The following is a 23,692-nucleotide window of genomic DNA, read 5'->3' as shown; positions in this document are numbered from 1 at the left end:
GGCAGAGACATGGGCAGAGGGAGAATCAACCATTAAGCCACTCAGGTGCCCCTTTGTGCCCTTAATTTAAAATGTGCATCCTGTGTACATTATGCAGATTGAACTGTAATTTCAATCTACTCTGAAAAATCACAGATAGCGGTAAAAGTAACGTGTTAGGGGATATTTTTATCTAAAATAATGTAAGATAGGATGCCTAGGTGGCTCAGTCAGTTAAGTGTCTGCCTTCAGCTGAGGGCATGATCCTCGGGACCTGAGAACAAGCCCTGCTTCAGTCTTTCTGCTCAGCGGGAGTCTGCTTCTATCTCTTTCTCTGTCTCTCCCCTGTGCTTGTGCTCTCTCTTTCTCAAATAGATAAATGAAATTTAAAAATAAATAAATAAAAATAGTGTACGAAAACTCGGATTTCCATTTCATGTCATTGGTTTATCTTTATTTTAATAGTTCAGGACTCAACAAAAAACTTATTTATAGCATTTGGATTTATGTGAAGTTAAAAGACATGATAAGAATTATTTCTATGTAGGGGACCTGGGTAGGACAGTCAGTCACCCCATGCTTGGTTTTAGCTCAGGTTGTGATCTCAGAATCATGAGATCAAGCCCCACAGTCAGCCCTCTGTCTGGCTCCACACTCAGTGCTGAGTCTGCTTAAGTTTCTCTCCGTCTCCCTCCACCCATCATCACCACTCTTTCTCTCTCTTTCACTTACATAAGTAAGTAAATCTTTTTAAAAAGGGTGATTCTATGTTTTAATAGTATATTTTCTTTCATATGCAAAATTATCATTTTTTATATTTACATATGCATTATATAGCTTCTGCTCTGTAAAGCCTTTTACTTCTTCTAAGGAAAACCCAAGCTATGACTATCAACACCTCCATTTTACTTCCTATTTAAAGAAATATATTATGTTATGACTAAACTTATTTATATAAAGCTATATAATAGGTTATTGTCATCTACAATTTTCTATTATGAATGCTTGTTAAATAAAGAGGAAATTTTTTTAAATTATATGAAAAGTGTCTATATAGCTATTAACTAAATATCTGCCATATATTCTGTTACAAAAACACTGTTGTACATGCTGGCTAAGATTTTGTGTATTTCCAAGTAACTTATGTAAAAGGTTCAGTAGCAGATTTATTTGGTCACAGAAAAAAATAATTCTTATGTTTACCTATTTAATTTATGATTGTATTAGATTAGTACATTATTTATAAATATTTAATTCAAGAAGGTAGCATGTTCTGACATCCTTCACATTGTGCCTTCATTTAATTTAGTAAAGTAGTTCATCAAATAGAAATTTGTGCTCCGTTTATACAAAATAATATGTATTTCATGAAGTTAAGATATATTTAAACATGATCTATGAGACAAGTTTAATTTGTCATATAAATATCTTCCAATAAATATCATTTCCCTTTAGTAAAATATTCAGGTCTAACTAAGTGAATTAATAGCCATTTAAAGGATTTAACTTAAACTCTTTTATTTATTAATGTGATAATAAAATGCTTATTTGTTGGTTTTATTTAATTAAAATATGCTTTTATTTAATTTGTTAAGGCTTTGTTCACATTTGTTGAATTAATTCCAGAAGACAAATATAGAATGTAATATTTAACAAATTGTGGTATTTCTGAAAATTGGAACATTCTTTTTCTGTCTTTTTCTGTCTCCAGATTGTGAGTTAGGGATAAATGGGGCTAAGCAGAGATAGGTATGATACGGGAGAGCTAAGTTCTGGTCTCACAAGAGTCAAAGAATGAATCTCGTGGACATAGAGTGAGTAAAGCAATAGAAGTTAAGTAAAGATACAGAGAAAGCTTTCAGAGGTGAAAAGGGTCCCCACAGGGTTGCCACTGAGGGCTCATAGGGTTGGTATTTTACTGAAAGCTGGCTCTCTACCCAGCCTTGTCTAGCCCCCTTTCTCCTTAACTCAGGTAGGGGGCCACAGAATCAAGATCACAAAAATCCCCAAAATGCTGAGGTGTAAGGAAACCAGAAATAAGGAAACAATCCAGATCACCCTGCCCCAGGTGTAGGCAGGGAGAGTTTCTTTTTTATGACAGTCATCTGTGACCAACAAAGAATAACCAGACCCCAAAGAAGAAATAACCCATTAAAGATGTTATCACTAATCCTTACTCAATTTATGATATCGATAGAGACATTAAAAGGATTTAGGTTCCCTGGTTGGCTTTCAATAAAAGACCAACCATCAACCCCCTAGTGGCAAACCTCTTGGGACTCTTCTCACTCCTGAGGATTTTCTCTGTATCTTTACTTAATAAACTTCTATCCCTTTACTCACTTCCTTTGTCCATGAGATTCATTCTTCGACTGTGTGAGACCAGAGCCAAGCTCTCCCGTACCAATTGTACATGCTTATTTCCATTTAAGTAACTGAATGTCAAAGTGAAAATCTTCCTAAGTTCTCAAATAGTAAAATCCTGCAGGTAGGTTTGAGTCTTATTCTAATTAAATTTAAAACTCATTCTCTCAGTTGAGAATTCTCGTGACAAACAGGTAGATAATAGCTTCGTGCATTAACATTACTAAAACTATAACACTTTATACACAGACATATATAAAGACATATATATTTTGTTTTCTACCCAAATGGCTTTAAAAAGGGCTATAAAGAAATATATTTAAATTGGATAACAAGTATTTTTATTAAAGAAAAAATTCAAGAAAAGAATACCCTAGGAACATGTATCAGTGGTATCATTTTTTTGAAAGCTGTTTTTCCCTAATACATCTTCACCTCATATGTTGCAATCTTATCTGCTGAAACCACCTCTCCTTATTAGGATCAAGCCTGAAATATCTCAAAGTATTGTTTATGTTTGAAGGGACTTTGGTTTTTGAAAAGGAAAACCTTCAGACCTGGAGAATGTATTCAAGAAGCTCAGGCATAGCACACCATCTGAGTATGTTTGGGAGGAGAGGAATAGTTTTCTGAGAAAGGGTAATGTCTTTGAGATAAAGATGGACTGACCCAGCACAGAGTTTGAGGTGGGGGTGGAGGAAGTAAGACCCTGAATAGGAATTATCTCAAGGTTCTGTTTGCTAGTGAAGTGATCAAGCTTGAAGTCCAGAGCTAGAGCTTTTTTATGCCCTTTTGTTATGTCCTCTACTGCATTAGCCATCTGATCTTGCTGAAAGTAAGATCTTATGAACTTAAAATTTCCTCATCTTTGAAAAGGAGTTTTAAATGCCTGATCTTCCTCTTTTAGAGTTGTTGTGGACATAAAAGGGAAATATGCATGAATTACTAGTCCTACAGAAAGTTCAGACGTTTTTGCTGTTGTCTATCATGACCACGAAGTTTTCTTTCTGGTCCTGTTAAATACTTGCATCTTTTAATTGTTGTTTCCATGATAATCACTGAAGTTTGAAAATAGAGTTAATTGTATATATGAAGTAAAACTAAAGCAATGGTATTAATCTTGTTTCCGAAAATAATATAATAATATATGAGAACGGTGTGTATGTGTGTATGTTTGTGTGTGTGTGTGTGTGTGAAAAGGGTGGATGAGAGAAATAATGTGAAGTAGCTTTACTTCAATAAATCAATTACTTATTGTCAAAAATATATTAGGGAGCCTTCATGATATTAGGAATGTTTTGGTGAGGGTATGGGTTGAATAGTAGCTTCCAAAATTATGTTTAAATCCTAATCCCTGGGACCTGAGAAAGTGACTTTATTCTGAAAAATAAGGGATATTTGCAGATATAGTAAATCAAGGATCTCAAGATAAGATTATGCTACATTTAGCATAAACCCTAAAGCCAAAGATAGATGTCATTATAAGAAAAGGTGGAGAGAAACGAGATACAGAGAAGGCCTTGTGAAGAAGGAGGCGGAGATCAGAGCTCTGTTGCCACAAGCCAAGGAATGCCTGAAATGCTAGAAGCTGGAAGAGACAAGGAAGATTCTTCCCCTGAGCCCTATGGAGTGTGGCCCTGCCTGATTTTAGACTTCAAGAACTTTAAAGTAAAAAATTTCTGTTGTTCTTAGCCACTCTGTGGGAATTTGTTAACAGTAGTTCTACAAAACTAATATGGTGTGCTAAATAATAGCACACATAAATCACTGACAAACTGAATTAATGGTGGGTTGAGTCACCTAGAGTTATACTACTCTTGGATCAAATGACTTTTTGAAGTTTTTGGATCAAACGATTTCTAGAGTTTCTTTACCCTCAAGTGGGCATTCAAAACATATGTGTAACAGATTGTTAAATGAAGGCTTGAAAACTAATGCCAAAAAAAGCTTTGAACAATTAAAGCATTATTGAAGAGATAAGAGCAAGAATTCATCAAATATATATTTTAACTTAAAAAGCCTGGGCTATTCTTATACCACTCAAATAATCACAGCTGTTGTATTTTAAATGTATTCATTCACATGGACTACATTCATTGACCTTGGCTAAATTGTAAACAAAATTGAGACTGAAATGGGAAACAGTGAATTCCTCTCCAGCTGTGAGAGATTAATACAAGAGTGGCTTATACAGGAGAAAAAGATCATCACATCCTGAAATAAAAAAAGGACAGTCATCCAGATTGAGCCAGGAGAGAAGGGATTCTTTAGACAAATTATAATTTCATTGCAGTGGGGAATCTCAAATGAGTATCACTGAATATTTCATATAACTTATTCATTCTTATAAGTAAATTAAGAATAAACTATAAAATACCTATTAATAGTGAAGAATACACCTGACATATTACTAGTCTTTTTGGAATTCCTAATTATAGTTTTTTTTTTAATGTTGTTTTAGTTCACTCTTTAGAATATATGAACACTTACTGAAAATTTCCCTTAAGGATTTAGTACCTAAATGCTAATTTTAAGCAACTCTACTTAGAATAATGTTTCTTAATGTATGCAAGGGGGAAAACAGGCAAAACCCAAAACAAAGAAAAACAACTGTCTAAACAGGCATATATGTTTAAAATGGAAATTTCTGAGTCCCAATACAGGTCAGGTGAATCATGAATTTTTTAAAGCCGTTGCTACTTGAGGAAGGTTTATGGTCTCACTGTGTTGCAGGTTACAATGATTACATTCCAAGTACTTCTAGAAACACAAGGGCGCTCAGGGAGGAATCAGAAGGAACTGACACCAAACCTGCCATTTAAGAGTAAGTAGGAGTGCGTAAGGTGAACAACTCTCTGTCTGGTTCACATGAAGAACAAAAAGTCTTAATCACTGAGTTGGCAATACGATAATGAGGATTTTTATTTGGTTGGGTCTGAATTTGCTCTTGTAGAAAAATAAACTTGGACTCAGATTGTGACAACTGATTTGCCAATTTAAGGAATCTGGAATTTATCCCCAAGAAAGTGAAGTCTTAAATATGTAGCATTACTGAGTTGGTTTTCCTGTAATGTTATATGTACATAATGTATGTGCCACGAAGGCAAACCTGTTAGACTTGTCTGTTTTCAGGTGTAGGTTGTACAGAGTTTACCTTTGGAATTTTGATTAGGTTGAAATAAACGGAATGAAAGATCTGAGAACCATGTAAATGAGGCTCCTTAAAAGAATTCATGTATTTAGAATATAGATGTTCTTAATGACGAAGTTTTGGAATATAGTTGAGGCCTGGAGCTGACAACCAAGAAAGAATTCTTGAAATGTCTTGGTGCAAAATGGTGGTTTTATTAAAACACAGGGACAGGACCCATGGGCAGGAAGAGCAGCTTCCCCGGGGACTGAGGGGTGGCTGATTATATACTTTGTAGAGTTGCGGGAGGTAGGGAAAAGGGAGATTTCAAAAGGATTTTTGCCTGTTAAAGAGGACCTGCAAGATACTGGAGGCCTTGCCATTGTCAAGTTAAAGATTGTTTTTCTCACTAGCAAGGGATTAACATTAAGAAAATTGGAAGCTCCCTGAAGAATGGCACATGGATCCCACCCTGAGTGGGGGTCTTTTGCGGGATATCCTCTGTGCCTTGTCCTTAGCTAGCCGGGCTCCCTCTTCATTATCAAGTCTCTCCTACAGTGAAATAAATGGAATTAAAATGTGTGATGAGATTGAACAATAAACATCAAATAAATCCCAAACACTTCACATTGGACTTCTTGATTCTGAGGTGTTCTGTGCACTCAGTGGTGATTTCCAATCCAAAAGGGGAATCTTTTCCATGTCTGTCCCTTAAAGAAAGCAGGTGACAGGAGCTCAGTTGTGGCCTCTGAACCTCTTCCTGTGGGGCAGCCTGTGGCTGTGATGTACATCCCTAGTTTAATACTATGGCTATATTATGTCTTTTCCTGCAATAAGTGTCAGATTTTTGAGCATTGCCACTTTGGATCCTCTATGCCTTCTTTAACTGTTAACTCTGTCTGACATAGTTAAAGCAAGTGTGATTTAAAAAAAATGTTTTTCACTCAAAATTTGATTATTTCTATATGTATGAGTCTTAGTTTAGACTTCAGAATGTGAAGCCTAATTTACAAAGTTACATTTATCAAAAGAAAAAAATTACAATATTTAAATTAAAATACTTAATTTATAATATTTACAATATTGCATTTAGCAAAAGTAAAAATGCATGTGTTTTCTTTGGAAATTTGATAGTAATTTGACCATGGAGTTCAAGTTGCATAATATGATGAAAACTTGAAGGATAAGAATTTAGTCTTATGAATGGCACATTTATTTATTTATACAAATATGTCTTTCCAGAGCTTTCTTAAGAACATTGCCTGCTAACAATAACAGGAAAAAAGACTTGCTATCATGTTTATATCAAGTCAGCAATCAAACTTTCATTAATGGTGGAGAGAGTAATTACATAATGCAAAGCAAAAATGCTCTTCAGAAAAATCTTTAGGATCATTTTAAAACAGATTAACACACTCATGTTGCTAATTGAGATATTGTTGTGATGGGTATATTTGATTTAAATGTATATTTGATTTAAATGTCCGTCCATCTCCATCTAAAAAAAAGTACATCTCAGTCTAGATAGTTTGAGGGACATTTAATGAAAGGTATAAAATCAATGTCAGAAATAATGACAAAGATATCAAGCTGGCTTTGAGTTCAGTTAATCTCTTCACATGATGGTTATAAGTAAAGGAATTATTTGATTTGAATTTGAGCTTTATAAACCTATTGGGGATGCATATCACATTTCTTATCTTTTATATTCTGAGTTGCATATTGAGGAAAATAAGGTACATAAAATATATAGAGAAAAACGTATCTTATACTGCAGTAATTAGCGGTGGAGCACCTTCACAGAATTCTCCAGGTATTAACAGAAGCTGATCAATGAGAACTAAATCCTTTCAAGGACAAAATTTTACTATTGTTTATGGTACTATTGATACTTCAAAAGCTTAGAGAACTTATTTTTCACTCAAGTTAAGACTTACAATTCAGAAATTAAGAGTATCATATTCTGGGGTTCTAGAGAGCTCTCCTTCGGCCAATGGACAGGGAAAGAAAATGTGCAGAAACCACTTTTTCATAGATGTCGCATATAAATTCTGCTTACATACCAATTGCAAGAACTTGTAACATGGACTCCAATAAGCTGCAAAGGAAGTTGAAATGTAAATCTCTAGTCAGGCCAGGCATTCTCTTCTCATTAAATTCTTAAATGGGACCCTGTATCTTTGATGGAGAGTTGGTCATCTCTCGGTGTCCGTCTTAGCCACAATGGGACAGTATAAGGCCACCTAGGAATGCTGGCTATCATTATTCTATAGCGTTTTGCAAAACATATTCCAAGGATGCTGTCTTATGAAATCATGAATAAAAGATAATTTCAAAAATATTTATAGAATCATCTATGTAATACCATTTGCCTAAAGTTTTACAATTTATATTGACATATATACATTCTGAAAAGCCTGATAGTGAAAATACTTTTTGACTTTAGTCCAGTCAGAGTTTTCTTTTCTTTCTTTTTTTTTTTTTTTAAGATTTTATTTATTTTTATTCATGAGAGACACAGAGAAAGAGGCAGAGACACAGGCAGAGGAAGAAGTAGGCTCCCCGCAAGAAGCCCGATGTGGGACTTGATCCCGGATCCCATCAGATTTTTCTAAACATACTTTATAAGTTCTAAAAATTCCTACAAAGAAAAACCCATTCAATGTTAAATTTGTAGTTCCTAAACATGTTTCCATGTTTGGTGATGTATAATCTATATACAACAAAATTGCAAATAGTTCATTGGTTTGTTTTGATAAATTTAGACATAGGTAATGTACCTATGAAACCATAACCACAATCAAGATAGTGTCCATATCTCCTCTCCCTGCAAAAGTTTCTTCAGCCTCTTTGTAACACCCGCCTCCCTGAACAACCACTGATTGAATTTCTGGCAATATAGAGGGGTCTGCATTTTCAAGGGCTCAGTGCATACATGGAATCATATAATAAGTAAACTTTTTGATCTGTCTAGTTTTATGCATCATATTTTGAGGTACATCCATGTTGTGACATATTACTAGGAATCTTTCCTTTTTTCTTTCTTTCTTTCTTTCTTTTTTTTTTTTTTTGATGACGTGTATGTTTTCCAAAAAATAAAAAAAGTATTTTTGTGGGGTTGTTTGCTTTTTTGTTAATACAGTTGGATAGTTCTTTATATATTCTGGATATAAATCCTTTATCAGATGTATGATTTGCAAATATCTACTCCCAGTCTGTGGTTTGCCCTTCCATACTCTTAGCAGTGTCGTTCCCTTTGTTTAGTGATGTGTTTCTATGATAGCAAGCACTGAGACTCAGCGTAAGTGTTCTAATTGTCATGTATCACGCGGCTGAGAATTCCTAAAACACATACAAGGAAATTAAGCTAATAAATATGATTAGATTTCACTGCTTTCGACTCATTATTCATAATAGGCTGCATGTTGTAATGTATAACACAGTTAAGCCAACAACTGGCTGTTGGGTAATGTGTTCTTTTTTAAGAATAAATCATTACATACAGACCACTTCTAAAGATGGTGTAGAGGGATTATTACTCTTTTAAAGGCTCTTTATTTCATCAAATACTCATTTAAACATGTTTCTATGCACTTTATTATATATAAGGGTATGAAAAATTATTCAAATTAAGTTGAAGTAATAACCATTGAAAATCTGAACTGGTAACGTCCTTGGGCTTGGAGGGAAAAAAGGAAAATGATTCATTGCATGCTTGTATCTGCCAGTGCTGTTACAATAAATTTTAAAAGCTATCTTTCAATGCTTAATTATAAAACTTGCAAAGAAAAAAACATGTGAAAAAACAGTTTACAAGAGTGCTTCAATTTTGATTTTCTACTTCAAGATATTTCCTGGCTTCTCTTTCTAAATTCATGCTTAGTCACAGGAAAATCCTTATAAAAGAACAATTTTTTCCTTTTAAAGTTAGTGTCTTTATTTCTAAGAACCAAAGTACTATTGTAAAAATACTTTTTTCTCCCCAAATCTTCTATTTATCTCTTTTGTAACATGTTATTTTAAAACCCTTATTTCTCCTGGAAAAGAATATTTAAGTAATGTTCATGGACATAGCTTAAAGTGAGTTAATATTTCCTATATGAAGTGTGAATATTTGCCCTTTGGTAATTATGTTTTATTTTCACACCCAACTCTCCTGCCCAAAAGTTTCTTTAGGTTGTCTGTGAAGGAAAAGACAGCAAATCTGAATTCAAATATCTATCTCACATTCAAGGAATCTCAGATAAAAATTTTAGTCTTCTGTTTTCTAAACATTTACCAGGCTGGGCTAATTTTGAGCTTAAGGTTTGTTGAATAAGACTTGTAAATGGGTCAGTGGCCTGAAGAAATAGGTAAATGTTTTGTATTTAAAATCATCAGATCTTGGGATGCCTGGGTGGCTTACTGGTTGAGCATCTGCCTTCATCTCAGGTCATGATCCCAGAGTCCTGGGATCGAGTCCTGCATTGGGCTCCCTGAAGGGAGCGTGCTTCTCCCCTGCCTATGTCTCTTCCTCTCTGTCTCTCACGAATAAATAAATAAAATCTTAAAAAATAAAATAAAATAAAATCATCAGATCAGAGAGAGTCTTCTATCGCTAAGCATATTTGTGAGATAATGCAACAAAGATTGTCTAATTAGCCAAATCAGCCCCAAATGTCTTTCAAAGCTATAGAAATCTAGGAACCTATCTGCTCCTTCAGAAATAACTTTGAAAAAAAAAATGAAAGAAATGAAAATACTTGAAATGTGTTATGCCATCTCAAGGAAAGTTCAAGCATTTTGTACCTACTTATGTCCTATTTTTTCAAATGAAAAGTTTTATCTATCAATATTTTTGATAATACAATGCAAAATATGTCATCAATAAACTGAAGTAAGTACCCATTTTTGTCATTGAAATATATGTTGGATGATATACACATATACACCATTTTAATGAATTATATTGAATGATTTATAAATTACATGTCTACATATGTGTGTGTAGGTATATGTGTTCACTGAACACATGAGATAAGGAAAGAAAGACAGTGTTTTGTTTTATGCTACATATTTAATATTTGTTCTTAAATATTGGGGAATGATTACGCTAACAAAATGGGACGTGAAGAAGCCAAATTCTATTTCTATTTCTGTTACTCCTTGTATGACCTTGGACAACTTAATTTCTCTAGATATTTTTTTCGTTTTGTAATGCTCACTCCTTTTTAAGATTTCTGAATTATATCTGATACTTTGAAACATGTTTACACATAAATACATTTCGGTCTTTGGGTAATTTCATGATGAAATCAACAATAAAGTAAGACCTTTATTCTCAAGAAAACATTTATACAACAGAAAGTCACATGATTTCTCCACCTTTAAAGAAGAAACTTAGTACCAAATCCAAGAGCAGAGTTATAAGGACCAAAAATAAAGGATATGGATTCTGCTCTTCTGTAAATAAATCAGAGGTATTTTGAATTTATGTTTGGAAATAATGATAGAAGCAAGAATGTCTACAACCAAAATAAATCCTTGAATATTATGAAAGACAGCCAATTTTAATTTTAAATTATTGATTTAGACGCATAAAATCCTGGCCCCTTTTAAACAGTTTTCATATGTTTACTTCACTTGGCATTCTCATCCACACTTGAGCTGTGACCATTTAACCAGCGTGGAGTTAGAGAAGTGTGAGCCTCTTGACCTTGTAAATGACTAATTACCATTAAATTGGTTTCAATCAACTTGAGTGTAATTGAAGTAGCATGGTTCTCTGTTTAGGTGAACAGCTTATTGAATGCTTATTTTGCTACATCAAGCTGAAAATGTTAAATGATAAAGCAAAGTACTTCCTGAATCAATATGAGACATGTCTCAATTATCAATGGTAAGACTCTTCAAATCGCATTGTTGACGTTTTGTGTGTGCGGGATAGCTAACTATGGATGGGCAAATAGCCAACGATAGATGGAGCTTCAGCTTGTCGCTGGATAGTTGCAGGTAAGGATGGCTCTGATATTTTTTTAGGACTAGTTTTATTTTTTTAAATGGATTTAAGTAATTCTAGATATATAGTGGTTGGGTATATTTCATAATAAAATTATTAATTGGTATTTCTACAATTTTAGTACAAATTCAGTATTAGAGAGCTCACCTATTAAAGAGTGCAATATGTGGAATGTATTAGAAATTTTATTTAAATGTGTATCAGTCTAACTGGGTATTAGATTAAATGTCTTTCATTTATCATCTCTCATTTGTTCAAAGAAATTTTAACCCACTATAGAATTTTGTATATTACCTAATATTAATTGCAGTATAAAATATAATGATTTTTAAAATGTAAAGAAATGATTCCCAGGGGAAATATTTATATATATTTATTAGCTTTATTGAGATATGATGAGGGAAACAAAGGCAAAAGAAAAAATATTAAATTTCCTCGCCACTTACAGCCCACTGACAAGTCTTTGAAACAGACAGAGTGACCGTCCTCTAGGGACTCAACTGCCTTGATGTTGACACTTTGCTGAGGGCAAAATCATGCCTAGCCAACCCCCGCACCACACCCTCACCCCCGGCCCCCTGCAGGATCCTGTAAGCTTATTAAAATTCCCTTAGAAGTTCCTTTAATCTCTAAACCCCCAAGATGCATGCTGGCAATCAACCCCCAAGCACATGGCCCATCAATATATACATCTGAAGGGTCTCATGACTCAGGTTTTATTAGGTGGAATAAATGGCCCTTTCCCAACAACAGCTAGCCTCCTCAAGGTTCTGGAAACCTTGCTTCCAAAATTCCTTAGAGACTTCTGCTATTCCCTAACCCCCTCCCAACTTGAATGTATATAATGGACCACTCCTCGTGACCCTGGAGCAGCTCTTTCTGCCCATGGTTCCTGTCCTTGTGCTTTTTGCACCAAAGACATCTCAAGAATTATTTCTGGGCCATTGGCTTCAAACCCTAACCTTCTTTCCTACATCAAGATATGACTCAGGGATCCCTGGGTGGCTCAGCAGTTTTGCACCTGCCTTCAGCCCAGGGCATGATCCGAGGGTCCTGGGATAGAGTCCCACATTGGGTTCCCTGCAGGGAGCCTGCTTCTCCCTCTGCCTGTGTGTCTCTGACTCTCTCTCTCTCTCTGTGTCTCTCATGAATAGATAAATAAAATCTAAAAAAAAAATTTAAAGATATGACTCATGTATTATACAATTCATCCATTTAAAGTACACAATTTAATGTTCTTTTCGCTTTTTTAAAAAAGATTTTTAATTTATGTATTCATGAGAGACACACAGAGAGAGAGAGGCAGAGACACAGGCAGAGGGAGAAGCAGGCTCCATTCAGGAAGCCCGATGTGGGATTCGATTGTGGGACTCTGGGATCACGCACTGGGCCAAAAGCAGACGTTCAACCACTGAGCCACCCAAGTGTCCCAGTTCTTTTCTCTTTTAAAACAATTCCTAGGCTTCTGAAACTACCATTGAAACTGAATTTTACAACATCCTCTCCCTCTTCAAGGAGGGTATGTACCCATTAGCATTCACACCTTATTCCCCATCTAATCCCCCCATGATCCCCAACCCTAGCCCTATGCAACCTGTAATGTACTGTTTTTCTATATTAATGATGTATAATTGACATACAATATTCTATTATTTCCAGGTGTAGAGCATAATGATTTGACATTTGTATAAATTGTGAAGTGGTCACCATAATAAGTCTAGTCACCATGTGTCATCCTACAAAGTTAATGTTATATTACTGCCTTTACTCACCATGTTGGGCACTATATCCCCATGACTTATCTATTTTTTTATAAATTTCTTTTTTATTGGTGTTCAATTTGCCAACATATAGAATAACACCCAGTGCTCATCCCGTCAAGTGCCCACCTCAGTGTCCATCACCCAGTCACCCCCACCACCCCCCACGTCCCCTTCCACCACCCCTAGTTCATTTCCCAGAGTTAGGAGTCTTTCATGTTCTGTCTCCCTTTCTGATATTTCCCACTCATTTTTTCTCCTTTCCCCTTTATTCCCTTTCACTATTTTTTATGTTCCCCAAATGAATGAGACCATATAATGTTTGTCCTTCTCCGATTGACTTATTTCACTCAGCATAATACTCTCCAGTTCCATCCATGTCGAAGAAAATGGTGGGTATTTGTCGTTTCTAATGGCTGAGGAATATTCCATTGTATACATAGACCACAGCTACTTTTTTTTTTTTTTAAAGATTTTATTTATTTATTCATGACAGACAGAGAGAGAGAGAGAGGCAGAGACACAGGCAGAGGGAGAAGCAGGCTCCATGCAGCGAGCCCGATGTGGGACTCGATCCTGGGTCTCCAGGATCACACCCCAGGCTGAAGGCAGCACTAAACCACTGGGCCACTGGGGATGCCCGACCACAGCTTCTTTATCCATCATCTTTCGATGGACACTGAGGCTCCTTCCACAGTTTGGCTATTGTGGCCATTGCTGCTAGAAACATCGGGGTGCAAGTGTCCTGGCGTTTCACTGCATCTGAATCTTTGGGGTAAATCCCCAACAGTGCAATTGCTGGGTCGTAGGGCAGGTCTATTTTTAACTCTTTGAGGAACCTCCACACAGTTTTCCAGAGTGGCTACACCAGTTCACATTCCCACCAACAGTGTAAGAGGGTTCCCTTTTCTCTGCATCCTCTCCAACATTTGTGGTTTCCTGTCTTGTTAATGTTCCCCATTCTCACTGGTGTGAGGCGGGATCTCATTGTGGTTTTGATTTGTATTTCCCTGATGGCAAGTGATGCGGAGCATTTTCTCATATGCACGTTGGCCATGTCTATGTCTTCCTCTGTGAGATTTCTGTTCATGTCTTTTGCCCATTTCATGATTGGATTGTTTGTTTCTTTGCTGTTGAGTTTAATAAGTTCTTTATAGATCTTGGAAACTAGCCCTTTATCTGATACATCATTTGCAAATATCTTCTCCCATTCTGTAGGTTGTCTTTGAGTTTTGTTGACTGTATCCTTTGCTGTGCAGAAGCTTCTTATCTTGATGAAGTCCCAATAGTTCATTTTTGCTTTTGTTTCTTTTGCCTTCATGGATGTATCTTGCAAGAAGTTACTGTGGCTGAGTTCAAAAAGGGTGTTGCCTGTGTTCTTCTCTAGGATTTTGGTGGAATCTTGTCTCACATTTAGATCTTTCACCCATTTTGAGTTTATCTTTGTGTATGGTGCAAGAGAGTGGTCTAGTTTCATTCTTCTGCATGTGGATGTCCAATTTTCCCAGCACCATTTATTGAAGAGACTGTCTTTCTTCCAATGGATAGTCTTTCCTCCTTTATCGAATATTAGTTGACCATAAAGTTCAGGGTCCACTTCTGGGTTCTCTATTCTGTTCCACTGATCTATGTGTCTGTTTTTGTGCCAGGACCACACTGTCTTGATGACCACAGCTTTGTAGTACAACCTGAAATCTGGCATTGTGATGCCCCCAGATATGGTTTTCTTTTTTAAAATTCCCCTGGCTATTCGGGGTGTTTTCTGATTCCACACAAATCTTAAAATAATTTGTTCCAACTCTCTAAAGAAGGTCCATGGTATTTTGATAGGGATTGCATTAAACGTGTAAATTGCCCTGGGTAACATTGACATTTTCACAATATTAATTCTGCCAATCCATGAGCATGGAATATTTTTCCATCTCTTTGTGTCTTCCTCAATTTCTTTCAGAAGTGTTCTATAGTTTTTAGGGTATAGATCCTTTACCTCTTTGGTGAGGTTTATTCCTAGGTATCTTATGCTTTTGGGTGCAATTGTAAATGGGATTGACTCCTTAATTTCTCTTTCTTCAGTCTCATTGTTAGTGTATAGAAATGCCACTGATTTCTGGGCATTGATTTTGTATCCTGCCACACTGCCAAATTGCTGTATGAGTTCTAGCAATCTTGGGGTGGAGGCTTTTGGGTTTTCTATGTAGAGTATCATGTCATCAGTGAAGAGGGAGAGTTTGACTTCTTCTTTGCCAATTTGAATGCCTTTAATGTCTTTTTGTTGTCTGATTGCTGAGGCTAGGACTTCCAGTACTATGTTGAATAGCAGTGGTGAGAGTGGACATCCTTGTCTTGTTCTTGATCTTAGGGGAAAGGCTCCAAGTGCTTCCCACTGAGAATGATATTTGCTGTGGGCTTTTCGTAGATGCCTTTTAAGAAGTTGAGGAATGTTCCCTCTATCCCTACACTCCCTACAGGAATGGATGCTGTATTTTGTCAAATGCTTTCTCTGCATCTCTTGAGAGGATCATATGGTTCTTGTTTGTTCTCTTGCTGATATGATGAATCACATTGATTGTTTTACGAGTGTTGAACCAGCTTTGCATCCCGGGGATAAATCCCACTTGGTCATGGTGAATAATCTTCTTAATGTATTGTTGTATCCTATTGGTTAGTATCTTGTTGAGAATTTTTATCCATGTTCATTAGGGATATTGGTCTGTAATTCTCCTTTTTGGTGGGGTCTTTGTCTGGTTTTGGAATTAAGGTGATGCTGGCCTCATAGAACGAATTTGGAAGTACTCTATCTCTTTCTATCTTTCCAAACAGCTTTAGGAGAATAGGTATGGTTTCTTCTTTAAACGTTTGATAGAATTCCCCAGGGAAGCCATCCGGCCCTGGACTTTTGTGTCTTGGGAGGTTTTTGATGACTGCTTCAATTTCCTCCCTGGTTATTGGCCTGTTCAGGTTTTCTATTTCTTCCTGTTCCAGTTTTGGTAGTTTGTGGTTTTCCAGAAATGCGTTCACTTCTTCTAGATTGCCTAATTTATTGGTGTATAGCTGCTCATAATATTTTTTTAAAATCGTTTGTATTTCCTTGGTGTGACTTATCTATTTTGTAGCTGGAAGTTTGTACATCTTAATTCCTTTTGCCTAGTTCACCACTCCATCCCTTCCCCGCCACCTTGTTTACAATCTGAAATCTGTATTTATGAATCTGGGTTTTTGTTTTGTTTTTTAGATTCCACATATAAGTGAAATCATGTAGTAATTGTCTTTCTCTGTCTGACTTATTACTTAGTGTAATACCCTCATGGTTCATCCATATTGTCACAAATGGCAAAAGTTTATTTTCTTTTATGGCTGAGTAGTATTTCAGTATTTGTGTGTCTATGAGTGTGTGTGTGTGTTTGTCATTTCCTTTATCTGTTCATCAATATAATTTTTTGTCTCTATAGATTTGCCTATTCTGGATATATCATATCAATGGAATTGTCATATGGTAGGTGGTCTTTTGTAACTGGTGTGTTTCCTTTAGCATGTTGGCTTCAAGATTTCTCTACACTATAACATGCACGAGGACTTCATTCTGTTTTATTAGTGAATAATATTCTAATGTATGGGATACACCACTTTGTAAACTCACTTCATTAGTTGATTAACTCCTAGATTGTGTCAACTCGTTGGCTATCATAAATGATGTGGCTATGAACTTTTGTGTATGTGTTTTTGCATGGATGTATGTTTTCATTTATCTTGTCTGTATACCTAAATGTAGAATTTCTGGTAACTCTATGTTTAACAAATTGGGGAACTTGTCAGACTATTTGCAAAGGCTGTTGCACTATTTTACATTTTCACCAGCTCTATACGAGGTTTCCAGTTCCTACATATTCTTGTCAAATTTTAACATTTTTTATAATAAAATTAGACTCACAATGCAAATGTCTTACTTAACTCATACATTTTTCAGCACTACTGGATTTACTATAACATCATCTAAGTTTCCTGATGTATATAAATCGGGAAATTCTCATATTAAAGATGAGACATAATGTTATAGGTTGGCCCAGGTTATCTTTAAGGTAGATATAAAGTGTTTGAGGAAGAATAAGGATACATGAACAGAGCCCCATTCATTTTTACTCAAAGTAATATTTTGGAAAGATAAACATACATATATTTTGATTTTGAAAGATTGGCCACTTGCCCAATGTATATAAATATATTACAAACCAATGAAATTTTTATATGCTATGACTGATGAAATTGAAACATCTTTCTTCCCATATAGGTATAGTGATAAATATTTTATAGGCAAGTGCTGAATCTTTCTGTTTTAGGTCTCAATTTTCTTATGCCAATTGCAATGAATAAAAAGAAAGACACATATAAATTTTGGTGAATTTAAGGGCAATGGAATATTGGTGATGAAATTAAATAAGACTAAGGGACATTTTATAAAGCAATGAAGTACCATTAAAGAAAAAAGAAGAAATGATCAAATGTAATTGAATGCTTATTATTACTTTGATATTTTCTAAAAAGAATTTTATTAACATTTTATGATTTCCTTATTCTCTGTCTTTTGTCTATTTGTTTCATGTGTTAGTCTTAAGATTTTCAAGAGTAGAAGAACATACTTTGTGTTATATACTGGAGTATCTTATGCCTTCATAAATATTTTTTGCCTGTCAGTCTCTTTTAATATATAGCTAAGAGTGGATTTTTAACTTAAGTACAGAGTGGGAAAAAAAAGAAAAAAACTATTTCACAGATATTTCAGTTCAGCTTTCTAGTCAAGCATAAATCCATTATTTGTACTTATCTGGGTCTTCTCAATCAGTAAACTAGTAAGTTACCTTATAATATGGCTGTGTGTCTGGTTAGATAAAGCAAGACAAGTTTTTCAAAATTTATTTCTAATGTTTTGATACATAATGATAAAACGATTTCACTGCATATTAAGTTACTATGTTTTCTACATTTAATGCATGTTTGCATATTTTATGTTTTGAATTAATATGTTAAGAGTAATCTAACACTAAATTTATATATTGATCATAATTTAATGCCATATTTTACACATATTTTGAAAAGTATGTGACTAATAATTTGGGTAAGCAAGTATATGCATACATACATATTGTACAAAGGCATTATATTTAGAGTCCACATTTCTACTGTTTTAATGGTCAACATAATACTGTTTAAAATTTAATGGTTTTAAAATATTATTCATAGTATGATAGTGAGGGTAATGCTTATTTCAAATATTCATGATATTTAGCGATGTTTAGTTTTAAAGCTACACAACCAATTGAGCTACCTTTATATTTCATTAGGCTAGAATCTTGTAAAACAAAGAAACCCAGCTTAAATTATTAGATGTCTTTCAGAATTTATCCAGAACCTTTGCTGATCGTGAAGTATCACTATGAACACAAAAGAACAATGTAGGTTGAGAGATTCATTACAGCAAAGAATGATATGCCGGATATGTACGTTAACAAAATAAACTTTAAGCTTTCTTTCTTTTATATCTTGCATGAAGAAAGAGAAAGAAAATATTAACTTCAAATTTCCCTATTTTAAAAGTCATAAAATCCATGGAATTTGAAATTTACTGTATTATTTTAACCTATTATAATCTAAAAAATATAATCTTATAAAGATTGTCAGTATTTAAGAATTAAAATAGAGCTCCAGATTATTTATACATTTTTGAAATTCAATTATCTCTATATGGTATTCAAACATAAGATGTGCTTTACTATAAAACAAGTGCTGATATTGTATATTTAAACTATTAATAATACTTAACATTATCTGAAATTACTCCTAGCCACTCCTCAATGAATGAGTTGTTTCTGGATCCAGATTGCATGCATACATCTGTGTCGTTTTTTCGGAGAAACCATAATTTTAAAAATCTCAGAAAATGGTAGACATGAAAGAGCAGGTATCAAATATTTCTTACTTGAATATTTTCCTCAGAACCTTGGGTAAATTCTCTACTGTAAGAGCATTATTTAGCAACAATACCCCCAAATGCAAGGATTTTTTAAAAAAATTTTTTTAAAGATTTATTTATTTATTTATTCAGAGAGAGAGAAAGAGAGAGAGAGAGAGAGAGAGAGGCAGAGACACAGGCAGAGGGAGAAGCAGGCCCATGCAGGGAGCCCGACGTGGGACTCGATCCCAGGTCTCCAGGATCACACCCCGGGCTGCAGGCGGCGCTAAACCGCTGTGCCACCGGGGCTGCCCTTTTTAAAATTTTGTTTTTAATTTTTATTTATTTGTGATAGTCACACAGAGAGAGAGAGAGAGGCAGAGACATAGGCAGAGGGAGAAGCAGGCTCCATGCACCGGGAGCCCGACGTGGGATTCGATCCCGGGTCTCCAGGATCGTGCCCTGGGCCAAAGGCAGGCGCTAAACCGCTGCGCCACCCAGGGATCCCTTTTTAAAATATTTTTAAGGATGTATTGTTAAGAAACAATAACCAGAAAATAAGGACATGAGTTAGAAGATTGTGGAATAATGTCAGCCTTTTCCAATTCTGTTTATGAATATAACCCAAAAACATTGGGAGAACAAGAAATAAAATACAAACTGTATTTTGGAAAACTAAAAGAAAACAAAAACCACATGCAAAGTAAATTTTTTTTAAAAAGTTTCAGAAGGTGGTAAAAACCAGAAAGATGTCAAAAATATGAGGCTAAAAGAAAATTTTACAGCTTTACATCATAAAAAGAGGCAGAAAAGTACATGTCAAGGCTAAATGGTATATCCACAGATGCAAACTCCAAATCCTTATTTGTAACAGGAAGAATGGAATGTCAAGGCTAACAGCAGGTACTTCCCAGATCTAGATGGAATCAAGCATTTATCAAGCCACATTTGCATGAATGAACCTCTCTTAGCGGCTGTGGGACACAAAATAAATTTTCCATTGTGAAAAATTCACAGCTTCTCTCTCCATTTGGTAGTGAGATATAACAGTTAAAGAAATTCACATTAAAACAAACAAACCCTGAGTTTTGGAGAATAGTCATATAGTTTTGAAAACTATTGTGTGTGTTCATTTACAAAATGAACTTACTCTAAATCATTCTTCCAGAACACAAACATGCTCACCTTCTTCTAAGAAGACAATTAAATGGGAAAAAGAAAAATAAATAAGCAAAAATGGAGGGAAAATGGAGTATTGACAGAAAATGCAAATGCAAATGCTAAGGCATTTGGGTATTACCCTTCCCAAAATATTGCTACTGAGTCAATGAAAACAATTACTATTTTAAAATATTTTAAAATTGGGGATCCCTGGGTGGCGCAGTGGTTTAACGCCTGCCTTTGGCCCAGGGCCTGATCCTGGAGACCGGGATGGAATCCCATGTCGGGCTCCCTGCATGGAGCCTGCTTCTCCGTCTGCCTGTGTCTCTGCCTCTCTCTCTCTCTCTCTCTCTGTGTGTGACTATCATAAATAAATAAAAATTAGAAATAAAATAAATAAAAATAAAATATTTTAAAATTGATATATTTAGGGCAGCCCAGGTGGCGCAGCAGTTTAGCGCCGCCTTCAGCCCAGGCCTGATCCTGGGGACCCAGGATCGAGTCCTGCTTCGGGCTTCCTGCATGGAGCCTGCTTCTCCCTCTGCCTGTGTCTCTGCCTCTCTCTCTCTCTCTTTCTCTCTCTCTCTGTGTGTGTCTGCATCTCTCAGGAATAAATAAATAAAATCCTAAAAAAATAAAATGTATACATTTAAATTTTTTATTTTTATTTTAGTTTTATTTAAATTTTATTTTTATTTAAAAATTTAAGGAAAAGATGTAAGATTCAAGATAAAGGAAGACAGGGTGACATAAGTCTTAGCAGAGTGCAGGAAGGCTGTAGAAGGAACAATTAAAATATTACAAAAATAAAGGAACAATTTGGTATATAAGGAAAAACATGTGCTGATAAAAACATAGCTGGAGAAATTTTCAAACGACAGCAAAAAGGAAGAATAATGCAGAACAAAACAAGAAGTTCTATAAGGTAACAAATATATGTCCCTGAGAAGTTTATACAACATCCCTACCAAAGTGTTTCCCAAAGAATAAAAACTTAAAAATGAAAAAGAACAAATATTTACATTATAATGCAAGCATTTGAAAATTTTAAATTGTTTTAGAAATAGTTGAAAGGAAAAAAAAAGAAATAGTTGAAAGAGCAAAGTATTTTTCAGCAAAAAAACTAATTTAGAATGATTTTCATAAAGAAATAACGTTTTATAAAAGTAATCGGGTTTCCACGGAAGGAATCCACTTGCAGTAAGGCAAAATACAATGTCGTTTATCGATAAAAAGGTCTCACTTTTGCAGTTGTCCAGGGCAGTGCCTGTCCAGTCCTGCTGAGCCAGGGCCAAACTTGCCATGTTTAAATGTGTTATTACTACTGTAATTACTATTATTGCTATTAAGAGTTGCCTTAAAAGAAATCAGGGCGACTTAGAGCTCCCTTTCTGTTTCCAGTATCGTGGTGTCCCTGATGGGGAATGCAGGTGCAAGGATCACAGAGTTCTCCACTTTGACAGGTGACTGAACAGGGAAGGCCCGCAGGACCACCCTGCTCTCTGACCCTTTGCAGATGCGCGGGAACTGCCATCGCATCCCCCGGCCCCAACACAGGGCGCACAGGTCTTACTGGTAAAGCAAAGTGTACCCAACAGAGGCTGGAGACAGCAAACTTCCCCCAGTCTATAAAAGTATTCCACTCTTTTTTTCTTATCTGGCCACTTGGTGTAGCAGTGAGTTGTGCATATCTGTGTGTGTGTGGGGGGGGGGGGGGTGGGGGTGGGTGGTATTTTATGGTTTCCTTGCTCTTATTTTGCAATTAACCATTTATCACTGAGCTGATAAAGAGAAACTTGTCTGTTTATTCAAAAACTAAGACCTGAATTTCCACTGCTCAATAAAGTGGTTGGTGAACATGTAACTTAAACCAGGTTTGCCCACATTTGCCTATAGAACTAATATTTACCATGGAAGCACCACAGTGATGGCACCAACCACGTGGAATCAGAAGACAAGGCTGTGCGGACGCAGCTTTGGCATCTGGGTCACAGACTGTAGTAATTTGGAGAGGACTGTTCCAGAAGACTGTGATCCACACCCCAGAAATAGGTTAAGTGCTTTAGTCCCAGTCACGATACAACGGCAAGTGAAAAGAGTGCTCCGGACCCTAAATATACTATGGTTTAAGAAAAAGAATTGGGAGTCCCCTGGGTGGCTCAGTCCGATAAGCATCTGACTCCTGATTTCCGCTCAGGTCATGACCTCAAGATCAGGAGATGGAGCCTGGCATCGGGCTCCCTGCTGGGGGTGGGTTTTGCTTAAGATTCTCTCTCTCCCTCTACCTCTGCTCCTCTCTCGTTCTCTCTCTCTAATAATAATAATAATTTTTTAAAAAGAAAAATTCAAATATGGAGTGAAATCACTGCTTCTTTTGGAATCCACCATTCTCCTACTGGTTCAAGCATATGTGAACACTCTGAGGCATGTTGGCAGAAAATTTTTTTCTCATAGTTCTACAGATTCAAAATCCAATATCAAGGTGCCAGCAGGCTGTTTTCTAATGTGGTGTCTCTGTCTTACAGACGACAGCCTCGCATGGTCTTTCCTCTCTTCCCTAGTGGGAAGACAAAGAAATACTTGGTGCCTCTTCCTGTTTCTTTCTTTCTTTTTCTTTTTTAATTTTTATTTTTTTTTCCCTCTTTCTGTTTCTATAAAGACATCAGCCAGCCCTATGGGGTCAGGGACCTACTGTTAGGACCTCATTCAACTTTCATTGCCTCCTTAAAGGCCTTTTCTCTCAATGCAGTCACATCAGTGGTTAGAGCTTCATCCAAGTTTGAAGTGGACACTATTTAGTATATACCAGTAGTGAACAAATTTTTTTTTAAAAGAACATGACCCTTGTATGATATGCTGTTAAGAAAAAAAAATTGTGGTGGGGAAGATGATGGCTTACTGGTTATGCCAGTAAGAAAAGATACTTACTGGTTATGCCTATGATATGGAGACGTTAGAAAAGTACAATATGATTGCTGTATGGTCAGAGAAGCTGTCTAAAATGTCTATAGGGTAAGCTGTGTGAAAGGGAAACATAAGTAATTATAAGTAACAAGTTACATTGGAAAGAATATCAGTATTTACATCAAAGCCTAGTTATTAAGTCATGTTTGTATTAATATTATTTGTTAACAGATTGCATGTTAAATGCCAATGGAGAAATTTTTGCTTTATAATTTGTTCTACTTTGAAAACTATTTTTTTTTTATGTGTAGAAACAGACATGGCCCATTCACACACATATTGGTGCTGTAGGAAAATTGTTTTTGATGCAAGCGTATCAAAGGAGATTTTCAACTTGAAATTTAATAATATCTTAAGATTTTTCTTACTCAAATTACATCTAAATAAATAAA

General features: G+C 35.6%; 1 long non-coding RNA gene across 1 annotated transcript in view; it reads left to right on the top strand.

The window, feature by feature from the left end:
* Nucleotides 1-23,692, top strand: part of LOC125754272 (uncharacterized) — a 71,964-nt gene that overhangs the window by 8,493 nt on the left and 39,779 nt on the right. Inside the window, exon 2 of the long non-coding RNA XR_007408037.1 lies at nt 5,077-5,167. This is a non-coding gene — a long non-coding RNA (uncharacterized LOC125754272). The remainder of the gene's footprint in view (nt 1-5,076; nt 5,168-23,692) is intronic.

The sequence above is a fragment of the Canis lupus genome, chromosome 33 (assembly GCF_003254725.2).
Source record: "Canis lupus dingo isolate Sandy chromosome 33, ASM325472v2, whole genome shotgun sequence".
NCBI lineage: Eukaryota > Metazoa > Chordata > Mammalia > Carnivora > Canidae > Canis > Canis lupus.
This window is presented reverse-complemented; position numbering and strand designations above follow the sequence as displayed.